The sequence below is a fragment of the Lycorma delicatula genome, chromosome 5 (assembly GCF_047948215.1).
Source record: "Lycorma delicatula isolate Av1 chromosome 5, ASM4794821v1, whole genome shotgun sequence".
Classification (NCBI taxonomy): Eukaryota; Metazoa; Arthropoda; class Insecta; order Hemiptera; family Fulgoridae; genus Lycorma; species Lycorma delicatula.
The window spans coordinates 66,334,291-66,345,094 of NC_134459.1; the positions used below are offsets into that span (position 1 = coordinate 66,334,291).

Genomic DNA, 10,804 nt, shown 5'->3' on the forward strand with positions numbered 1-10,804 from the left:
TAACAGTTTATGAAGATATGATTGAATTACAAAACTTTTGCAAGCTTAGAATTCTAAATCGTTGTACATAGTAAGCAAGGGTACAAAGAAATTTAATATTAAAAATGAGAAATTCAATTTGACAAAATACAAAAAAAATTAATAAATAAACTTTATTTATGGCTGGAGGGTGCAATAAAAGTAAGTTTGCTTAACTAATTACAGCATTTAATTATTAGGTAATTACGTTAATAAAGAGAACACATACGATTTTACACCTTTACTTAACAAAGTCTTAAATGTTTAAAATTACCAATTTTGAGATTTTAAACATTTATAGAAGTTGTTAAGTCCTTTCTTAACAGTTATTTTATTTTTATGTAGTAATCTATCAAAATACATCTCAGTTATTTTGGGATGATAGATCTATATATATATATATATATATATATATATATATATATATATCCTTATAGCTAGGGTTTTAAGGGACTTTTTCATCCACAAAATTTCATGAGATCGTGTGAGCACTTGCTTGTTTTGATTTTAGCACAGTATTTATGCGTATCGAAAACTATTGCATTCTGTCTGAGAATGTAAGGTTTTAAAAGGTTAGTTGTAAAGATATTTTGTTAACAATTTTAAGGTTAAAATTACTTTACCTAATATACTTTAAAAAATTGCTTACAATTTTATTTTATTATTATTTTTTTTATAAATTATTCGATTATTTATCATTAGAGAGTTTTATTGGGTACGTAAACTTAAATTGTGTCTTGCGTTGTAGTAATGTTTTTATATTTTTTTAAGAATTACATCATTTCGTTGTTAGATCGACTAACAAAGTGTAAATTAAGTTATGCGAAGGAATCGCTAATTGATCTGTAAACTGTAACTTGTGTTTGGCTTTGAGCCAAACACAAGTGTGGAGCCCGTATAATTGTTTGTATTACGATTTGTTAAAATTATTATGTAGTTACCTTTGCTAAAGTTCCTATTATGCACACAATAATTTCTTGAATTTGAAGTAATGGTTTTTCATTCGAAAATTTTCAAATGAGTGATTCTGGAAGTGTGGGATTCAATTTTAAGCAGGATATATAATGATGCAAGGAACAAAAGGAGGATATCTCCATCAACAATATTATTGGAATATATGGTAGTAAAACTATTACAATTTTTAAAAGGGTTTATCTAAAAAGTTACTTTAAGTGCAATTGGATTGCTTACAGGATTAAGCAAGCAATAATCCTGTAACCTTTCACTTGTACTTGGCGACAGGGTGAATAGTTTTACAACTTTCTAACAAGTAAAATTAGTATTACTTGACAGAAGCTATGCAAATTTTTCCTTTTTCTGCTTTGTTTTAGATTTTCAAAATATCTCGACGAAGAAATCGTCATGGTATTTCTATTTTATTCCTTCGGCATCGGCTGACCAGCTTTATATTTGGAGTCATTGTTGGCTCTGTTGTTTTATACTATTTCACATTTTTTTGAGCAACATGGTAAGTAATAAATATATTTGTGTAAAAGTAATATCTTTCTCAAAAAGTCTATTTTAAATTTATAGCATTTATAATGTATCAGATAAATGTTTTGGTATATATATTGATATATTTATTACAGTTCAGGTAAAAATAAAAATCTGCGTGCTTTTTTTACTTCCCTGGGCATAAATCATTTTAATGATTCCTCTGTGTAGAAGTTTTTTTTACTTTAATAATATTGTAATGTTTCTTTCACTATATTGCCAGCGAACATATTCCTCTGAGATGTTCTTATTTTAACAAACCAAATAGTGAAACTCAGAGGGGGAAAGAAAGGACAGGGATGTTTGGTAGATGAGTTATGGTTTTCCACTAGTATAATTTCAAAGAGAGGCATTGGTTTGTGAAATGTAAGCATATGTCTTCTTGAATGCAAACTACCAATTATTAATTTATTTTAATATGTTATCATTAGATTGAGGTAAATGTTTACAGCTTCCCTCCTGCCTCTAAACTCTTTGTTATTAAGGTATATTAATTTAAACTTAGTATGAAGAACAAAAGAATGTTTGTTTTAAGTCAGAAACTCAAAAATATAATTAATCTTAAAAGTATTCTCAGAAGATTCTGAATTATCTGTCTGTTGGAGGCTTTTGTTTGTCTGCTACTGTTGGTCAGAACTGAGCTGCCAATTGTTTTAAACAGGACATGGATTTGCAATCTGTAGTTCAGATTGAGTCTATGGAACATGAATTTGATCAAATCGCCAAATAAATAAATGGTGCTTTTGGTTAGATACATTTACATGAACTTCATGCCATATTCTTTCTATCACTTGCATTTGAGCCCCGGTGTCTGAATTAACAAAGTGGTTAACTGTTAAGCAGGGGAGCAGAAAATGTTCAGATCCCTGAAATTTTCCCCAAACACAATTTTTTTGGTCAGAAATTTCTCCAAAACTTTGTTACATTTTACCGACCAATTTATTGTATGTGATCAGTTATAAAAAGAGAAGTAATAAAAATACATGGGTTGCAGACATTCAATTTATTCAAAAAATATAGAAATACTAGCTTGATCTTTAGTTCTTGATTTTTCATTTGGGTGTTATTTACTAAATGATTAAAAAGTTTATCGCATCTAATGTGTCAGTCACAAAGTGCACAATTTACATCTTTCTTACTTTTAAATGTCAATATAGTTAATTAATGTACAATTATGATATTTTATACTTACTAAACTGTATATTGTGTATATCAATTAACACTATTAAAAGTTACGTAACTACTTTACTATTAAAAGAAAACAATACGCTTGCAGGTGGCCAACTAATGAAAACAAAGAAGCACTATTGCCTACCCAAAAGCAACTAAATGAATAGTGCAGTAGAGAGGAGACGAGACACTCACGCTTGCAAACACTGGTGACCACAATGCATCTTTTCAGAAATGTATCATCCCTTGCCTGTCGCGATTTGAGTTTATGAGTCATTGCTCACCAGGAATGACATTGCTACCTTTGTTCTCATTATGCCTAATAGTCAGTAGGATGACTGTTTCTTCTCAAAACTTGTTAAAAGATCAATTATTCTAGTTAATAATTGTAAAATTGATGTGAATACATCAGTTGATATTTACATTGTGGTTTCTATTTTTAATGACTGGTAAAAATTTCCGTGAATTTCCCCTGAACCACGTTCACGTGTTCGGACATATTCTGCTCCTCTGCTGTTAGGTAGTTGTAAATTTCAGATTGCAAACAATTGTCGACCTCCAACAGCCACTAATGTTAATAGTGCAGGGAAAAATATACTGTTTGATTATTAATAATAAAGTTTCACTTCTGCAAGTTGAAACAAAGAAACAGTTTTTATTGCGACATACATTATCTCCAAAGATCCAGCCACAATCACTGAATATTCCTTTAAAACAACATGCACACAAACTTGTGTTGGTGTCAACACATGTTCGATTAACTATATGAATCTTGTTACACAAGAAATCTTGACTTGATGGTATTACTGTAATCCAAAACACTTCAAATCGACAAACCTTTGTTTTAGTTAAATTTTGATGGAAAAACAAATATTTTTATTTTGTGAGATTGTTTTATCACACTTTTATAACTTTTCTGACAAGAATCAACAGTAATAATTCTTTTGTGACACAAACAATTCCCTTTCTTCTTTTAATGTCATTTGACTTCTGCAATCCAGACATTTCTTAGATTTTGATAAAACACTGTGGTCATACAAAAACCTATATAAGGATTCACTATCTTCTGATAAAACAATAAACTGTGATAATGTAAACTCACATTTACAGCACAAGAAAGCCTGATCAAGTGAACATAAAAAAGCCATAACTGCAACATGATTTTTGAGTATCGACCTTCCAACCTTTTATAAGCAGGTTACCTGATAGTTCTCGTGACTTGTTCTTTATTGTTTGTAAACCGTTTTTTCAAAATCAAAGTGCTTAAAGACAGAGTGGGGATAGTAAATAATTAACTAGATTGAAAATACTGAAACCAAAAATGAGTTATTTGACTCAGGACTGGAATTCATATTTCTTCCCAAAACTTGCCCAAGAAAGCTTGAGCAATATTCATGTTGGTTGATATATTACTTTTTGAACATATTTTATATTTATTTTTATAAAATTTACTTCTTATTGTGAGTAGTAAATTTGAGTAAATAAGTATACAATTTGCATACTAAATGATGTTACATCTACTTTTATACTATTTGTATGTTACATCTACTAAATCTTGATGCAGCTTGTTTGTACAATTCAGAATTCTTTTACTATTAAAAAAAATATTTTTTTATTTGAAAGACTTTTTATAGTTAACATATCATAGTGTATCCTGCATTAAGTTCCTGCAGAAATAATTAGTTAAAACTATAAATATTCTGTTTAATAGCACCATAATTTTCAACTTAACATGTGTCTAGTGTTAAAATTAAACATTTCATTTAATTATTTATTCTTCATGCATTAGCTATATAATTTTTCCCAAGAAAGAGAGTGAGTTTTTTTTAATTTGACCCTCATTTCATTATAAAGCCTTCAATTGTGTAAAAGTCATAGTTTTATCTCAAATTTCCATATCTGCAATTTCCAATATATCACCAGTATCACGTTCATTACATAAATTTTTCAAGACTGGCTATGCGAGGTTTGGTTGATAAATTTTATACATATATGCATAGCATGGGAATGAAAAGAGATATTGGAATGAGATAAAAAATGAATAAAAGTACAATACTTTAGTTACAAAATGCAGTATTTATTTTTAAATATAATCCCCATTTACACTGATACACTTTTCCCAGTGTGTGACACGTTTTTGCATTCTGTCACTGAAAAATTCTAGTGGTCTTTCTCAGATCAAAGTGGCGACAGCTTCCTTCACCTCATCATCACTGGTACTTATTGTGAAATTCTCTGCTGCTGTGTGAAATAGGTAATTTATTTATTTTTAATAAAACTGTAAATGGTGATGGTTACTTAATCCAATCATTTATTAAACTGAAGGGGAAAAATGAAAGAGTAGTGTTTTCAGGAAGCTGACAATATCTGTCATACTGTATTGCAAGAATTTTTTGTTCAATCTTTGATTTAAAAAGATTTATGTCAGTCGAATATTTCTGGACTTCATACCAACCGGATTTTTGCTAATGAGTTTAGTGTTTCAAGACAATACTCATATAATGGCAAACTGAAAACTAATTCTGAACATGATTTTTGAAGCAACAGTAGATAAAATTTCAAGTGTGGTTGAAAATTAGATGAAATTGGGAACAATCTGATTGAGATTACAGAAAAGACTTATATAATTTATTGTGAAATAAAAAAAATAATTTAAGATTTGAGTTGTGAAAAATTAAAGTGTACTTTGTAAAAATTTGTTTTTTGTTGTTTTTGAAACATTCTGTAGATATATCAGTTTTGAATGTTTATATGGTGGATTAAAGTTTTACAGAAGACTATAGAAGTTAATCAATTGTGTTACCGCTCTTCCAATTGGAAAGTAAATCCAGCAACAATGAAAAGGAAAAAATAATTTTTTTTAATCCTTCAATTTTTTATGATCATGTGTGATCATAAAGATATGATAAGTATTTTGTGTACATAAAGTAAGTAAAATTATATTTTGTATGCATAAATTAAATCAGATAATTTTGTATTAATTATAATTATAATAAAAAACAGTGATATTATATTCTCTCATTCCAGAGAGCTCAAATGCAGACATTCTGTATCACTTACTTCCTTTCCTTGATAATTCGGGATTATAATTTTTAATAAATATAGAACACACTTATGATAGTAAAAGAATACTTTTATTTCTCGATGTAATCCCCTGCTACATTTATACAGTTATCCCAGCATTTCACTAGTACCTGGGTACCCGCAGGTAGAAAGATTTGTTGTTAGGTCGCAATCAAGATAGGACTGACTGCTTCACACCTCATTGTTACTGTTGAAATGCTAGTCTCCTAGGAAAAATTTCAAGGACCCAAACAGGTGAAAATTGCTGGAAGCGAGGTCTGAACTGTACAGTGGGGGTGTGCCAATAACTCCCAGCCAAGATCATGTAACGTGCATGTTATGTTGTGGGCTGTATGCAGACGTGCATTCTCCTGCAGAAACAGAATGCCTTTAGTGATCGCACCAGGTTGTTTTTTGATGAGAGCATTGTGCACATCTTGAAGAACTTTGCAGTAGTATTCAATATTAATATTAGCTCCACGAGGTAGGAAATTGACGTGAATGATGCCATTTTTATCCCAAAAAAACATAGGCCATAACTTTGCCTGCAGAGGCAATTATTGAAAATTTTTAACTTTGCCTGCAGAGGCAATTATTGAAAATTTTTTGGATGCATGCTTCCTTTGCTCTGATGCATGTTTCGATTCCGGGTTGAAATGATAGACCCGCACTTCATCGCAGGTCAGTTCATCTCAGAGCGAGAAAAAACTGGCCTTCTTTGTCAAAACATTGCTTTAATTCTTTGCAGATTTGCAGTCTTCTTTGCCGGTTGAAGATAGTAAGCTGTCTTGGTACCCAATGTGCACTAAACTTCAGATGATCGTGAATGATTTTGTTTACAGTTCCCACAGATGTTTTTATTGCTTCTGCAATTTGCTGACAAGTTACCTGTCGATTATCAAGTATCAGTTCTTTCATTCGCTGAATGTTCATGGGAATGACTACTAGGCTTCGAACCACCTCGATCTGGATTATCGCTCACTGGTGTATGACCTTGTTTAAAACATTTGCACCACTCACGTGTTTTACTGCGACTAAGAGCCTCATCACTGTACTGTGCAGAGAGTTGCGGATAAATCTCACCAGGTTTTATGTTTTCTTTCATGAGAAATTTCATTCAACGCCTGTTCCACATATCTATTCACTACATTGAACGCCATGTTCTTTAAAATTGACTGTTGTTGTTGTTTCATGGTAGCGCGCCATACGGTAATAGCTGATACTTGTACCTTATGTGTACAACCAACAGAATGCGCAGGAATTTCAATCTATACTCTAGTCGAACAAAAGTTCTGGATTGACGTTAACGCCCTCGTAGTTTACTGCCTTAACAATAGCTCTGTTATTGATTTTTTTTTGCTATTTATTGCATAAAGCTTTGTGTATACCAGTATTTGTGTATTATGTTATTTAGTTAATTTATAAACAGTTGGCTTTCTAATAAATAATTAAATTATTTTATATGACTAAACCATTATATCTTCATTTAAAGCAAACATTGAACTGTAGATATTGTAAGGGTTTGTATATGTGTTGTGTGCTGTGGATGTAGATGCGTGTTTTATGTTCGTGATTTTGCTTAGTGAGGATACTCATGTGAAGTAGCTGCTTTTATATTGGTCTAGAAATGATGTCTGGAGTGGATACCTTGTGTATAAAATGTTTGTTTAATTCAGTTTTGTATATTTCACTTCAATATTTTAATATCTTATAGTTAAGATATAAATTAATATGAATAAATTAACATTTGTTCTTAGTATTCAATTTTTATTAATGTCAAATGCAGTGCGCTAAATTTTTTAAAAATAAAATGTACTTATTAATTCATAAATTGATGTAAATGAATAAATCAGGTTATAAATATATAAAGTAAGTAAATATATTAAATATATAAATAATTAAAGTATTATAATATAAAGTAAATAATTTATGTACATTAATAATAATTTATACCTTTAAATAATAAAATTAATGAAATAGCTTGGTAAACAACCTCAAACAGTGACATAAACATAACCTCTGCTAACAACACAAGTGAGCAGTGTTATATTGAAAAAACTTGAGATGTGATGCGATCCTTGCTTTACAAAAAATGCAATGATAAAGAAAAGGACTAACATATATATATTAGGTAATTTAATATTTTTGTAGAAAATTACATAAAATTGGGAGAAAGTGGCCTATTATATTAACAGACAACATAATAATTTCCATTACTTTTGGTTTAATTTACTCTTTATTATTTTAGTTTCATTAATTTTTGATAAAATGCTACATTATTTTGTAATAGTTTGTAAATTTTTTTTGTGTAACTGCATTGTTTTTGTATGTTAAAATAGGAAGCCGAAGTACCAAAATGTGAAGTCATCCATGTTGCGATTGTTTGTGCAGGATATAATTCTAGTAGATCTGTTGTTACATTTATTAAGTCTATATTATTTTATAGAAAGAATCCACTTCATTTTCATTTAATCGCTGATTCTGTTGCTCAAGTGATATTGCAGACATTAGTGGAGTGTACCGCAAGGTTGGACAATATTTTGTGTAAATTATAGTTAGTATATATTCATTATTATTTGTTTGTATCCCTGCAATTTCTTTTAATGATGGACCTTGAAATCATCCCAAAATATGACTTGTAACTGTTTAAGTCTGATGTGATGGTATGGTAACTACCATAAGTGCCTTAAATGGTCTTTTTTGAACTTTTTTATTAAAATATTTGTAACTTACTATTTTTATTGATTAGTTCACGGATTGCTCTTTTTTATAAATTATTAATGACTGCTTTTAAATTTTGTTGGCAGAGTGGTATTATTTCATCTTTCGGAAGGTTTGATTCAGAGGTTTGGCATTCTTCTCATGTTACAGAATTTATTTCTTAACGTAAATGAAAGTAAATGGTATTTAAGTAAATAAGGTAAGTTATATTTGGTGAAGGCTTGTAATTACTGAAGAGGGAATAAATATTTTTGAAGTTATTTTTCCAGAATACCATTTTAGAGCTAATTATCCAGCTCTTTTATTAGTAGCATTATTGACGAAGAACTTTGTAATGAGGTCCAAAATAATCTTGAAGAATGATGTTCATGCAATTTGAGAGCAAGCCATTAGTAGTCTTTAAATTTTTTTAATGTACAATTTAATTGTATATTTATTAATTTAAATATTGTTTTTTAAAGTGATAGGCTTTCTGAAATTATTAATTATTTTCTAGTAATATTTTTTATAGATATACATAAAATAATTTTGTCATGTTTTACTTTTTTTTGTTAATTTCTGTAATTAATTATGAGGGTTGTTCAAAAGGTTCTCAGCCGCATAAGAAACCATAAAATTTTTCAGAACTTTTTATTTATTTTCAACTTGAAATTTAATATATTTAGACTAACAACTTTCTAACTTTTTAAAATATCCTCAGTAAAATGTGAATTGTTCAACTCCACAAAAAAAACCTGTTCTCAGGTTTGACCTTATCATTTGAAATGAATCTTCATCTGGTGAGCCAGGTTTCAGCAGAGGAAGTAATTTAAAAAATCACAGTTATTTCTTTTAAGTAATGAGTAGGACATTTGTCTGAGATACTTTTGAATCAGATTTGAATCGTTGTACTAGTACAATTAATGTTATTTAAAATTGAATATCTATATTGCAATGTATTCTAGTATGCATAAAAGTTGCCACTTTGGATTTGTACTATGTAAATTGTAATATTGATATTGAGGTAATACCCTAATCTTAAAATCATCGGAAATCTAAATTTATTGTGATATTTAAACCTATTTGTTTCAGTTGAGATGAGCTTTTATTTATCTGATAATGTTGTACCAGATGTTTCATGGATACCTAAAAACATTATTCTGGTGTATATGGTTTAATGAAATTAACGTTACCAAAGGTATTACCGCAGTCGTTACCAAAAGTTATTGTATTAGATACAGATATTACATTTGCAACTGACATAGCCGAGTTATGGAAATTATTCTCTAAATTACAACACAAACAGGTAAATAGGTAAATATTTTTACTGGTTATCTCTTATTATAAGTTATTTATTATTCCTGCATGGTATTGTCACTGCTTTTCATTCAGAAGGTTCTAGGTTTGAATTCCAATTGGGATTGGTATTTTTCATACTCAACAAAACTTATCTATCTTAAAGTGACTATAATTGGACTTAAGCTTGTTGTTGCTTTGAAAATAAATAAATAAGTTGTGATTATAGGTCTTTGAAATCAAACTCTTAAACGTTAATAGTTTTGGTTAAAAATTATAGAAATTTTTCCTTTGGTAGGAATTTTTTTCTTTATTTGCAAGTTTTTAATTATAAAATGCAGTCTGTAAGGAAATTAAAAGAACTATATTATGAAAATGATGTGTACATTTATGTGTGGTAATGATTTTTATAGAATAGAGGCAAAAGCAAAAATAAATACACAGTACTAAGCTAAATCTCATACAGTTATATAAAAAAATGGGGAATTCAAAGTTAAAAATGTTGAAAAGGCCATTCTTTTGATATCAAAACAGGATATTTACTGATGTTTATGTTGAGTTCAATATGTGAAGTTTGAAGTATTTATTTTTTTTGTGTAATTCTCAAAAATTATATGCAGCAATCTGATGGAGAAGTATGAAATAATTAATAAATTAAACATGAAAATAATTATGTAATGAAGTGAAGTATGAAATAATTCCAATAAATTAAAATAATATGATAAGAAATATCAACTTTTGATAAAACCAGATTTTTCTGCCTTCTTGGCCTTTATCCAGCTCATGAGTTGACAGATGAATCATATGTTATCATTTTAGCAACTTCTTTAACCATTACTCTGCCATCATTCCCAACTTTATCATTGCTCTTGCTTATGTGCTCCCTCACAATGTCTGTTCATCATTTCCTGGGTCTACTAGTTAATCTCTTTTCTGCTACCTCCTATTTAACATTCTTCGCGCCACTTTATCATCTCATTAAGACATACAAATTGTCTTTCTTTCTTTACACTTTTTAGTTCTCTTTTTCAAATTTTCTCTCCCTTATCTTTTTTATGCTTTC

The 10,804-nt window shown here is 29.3% G+C and overlaps 1 protein-coding gene across 7 annotated transcripts in view; it reads left to right on the plus strand.

The window, feature by feature from the left end:
* LOC142325054 (uncharacterized) overlaps positions 1 to 10,804 on the plus strand; it is a 64,874-nt gene that overhangs the window by 27,900 nt on the left and 26,170 nt on the right. The window contains exons 3-4 of one of the 7 annotated variants that reach the window (XR_012756477.1): positions 1,350 to 1,486; positions 4,860 to 5,323. The gene's annotated coding sequence lies outside the window, so the exon portion shown is untranslated. Of the gene's footprint in view, positions 1 to 1,349; positions 1,487 to 4,859; positions 5,324 to 5,448; positions 5,610 to 9,613; positions 9,760 to 10,804 lie in introns of those variants that run through there. The other 6 variants (XM_075366346.1, XM_075366350.1, XM_075366347.1 and 3 more) reach the window with 6 other exon arrangements.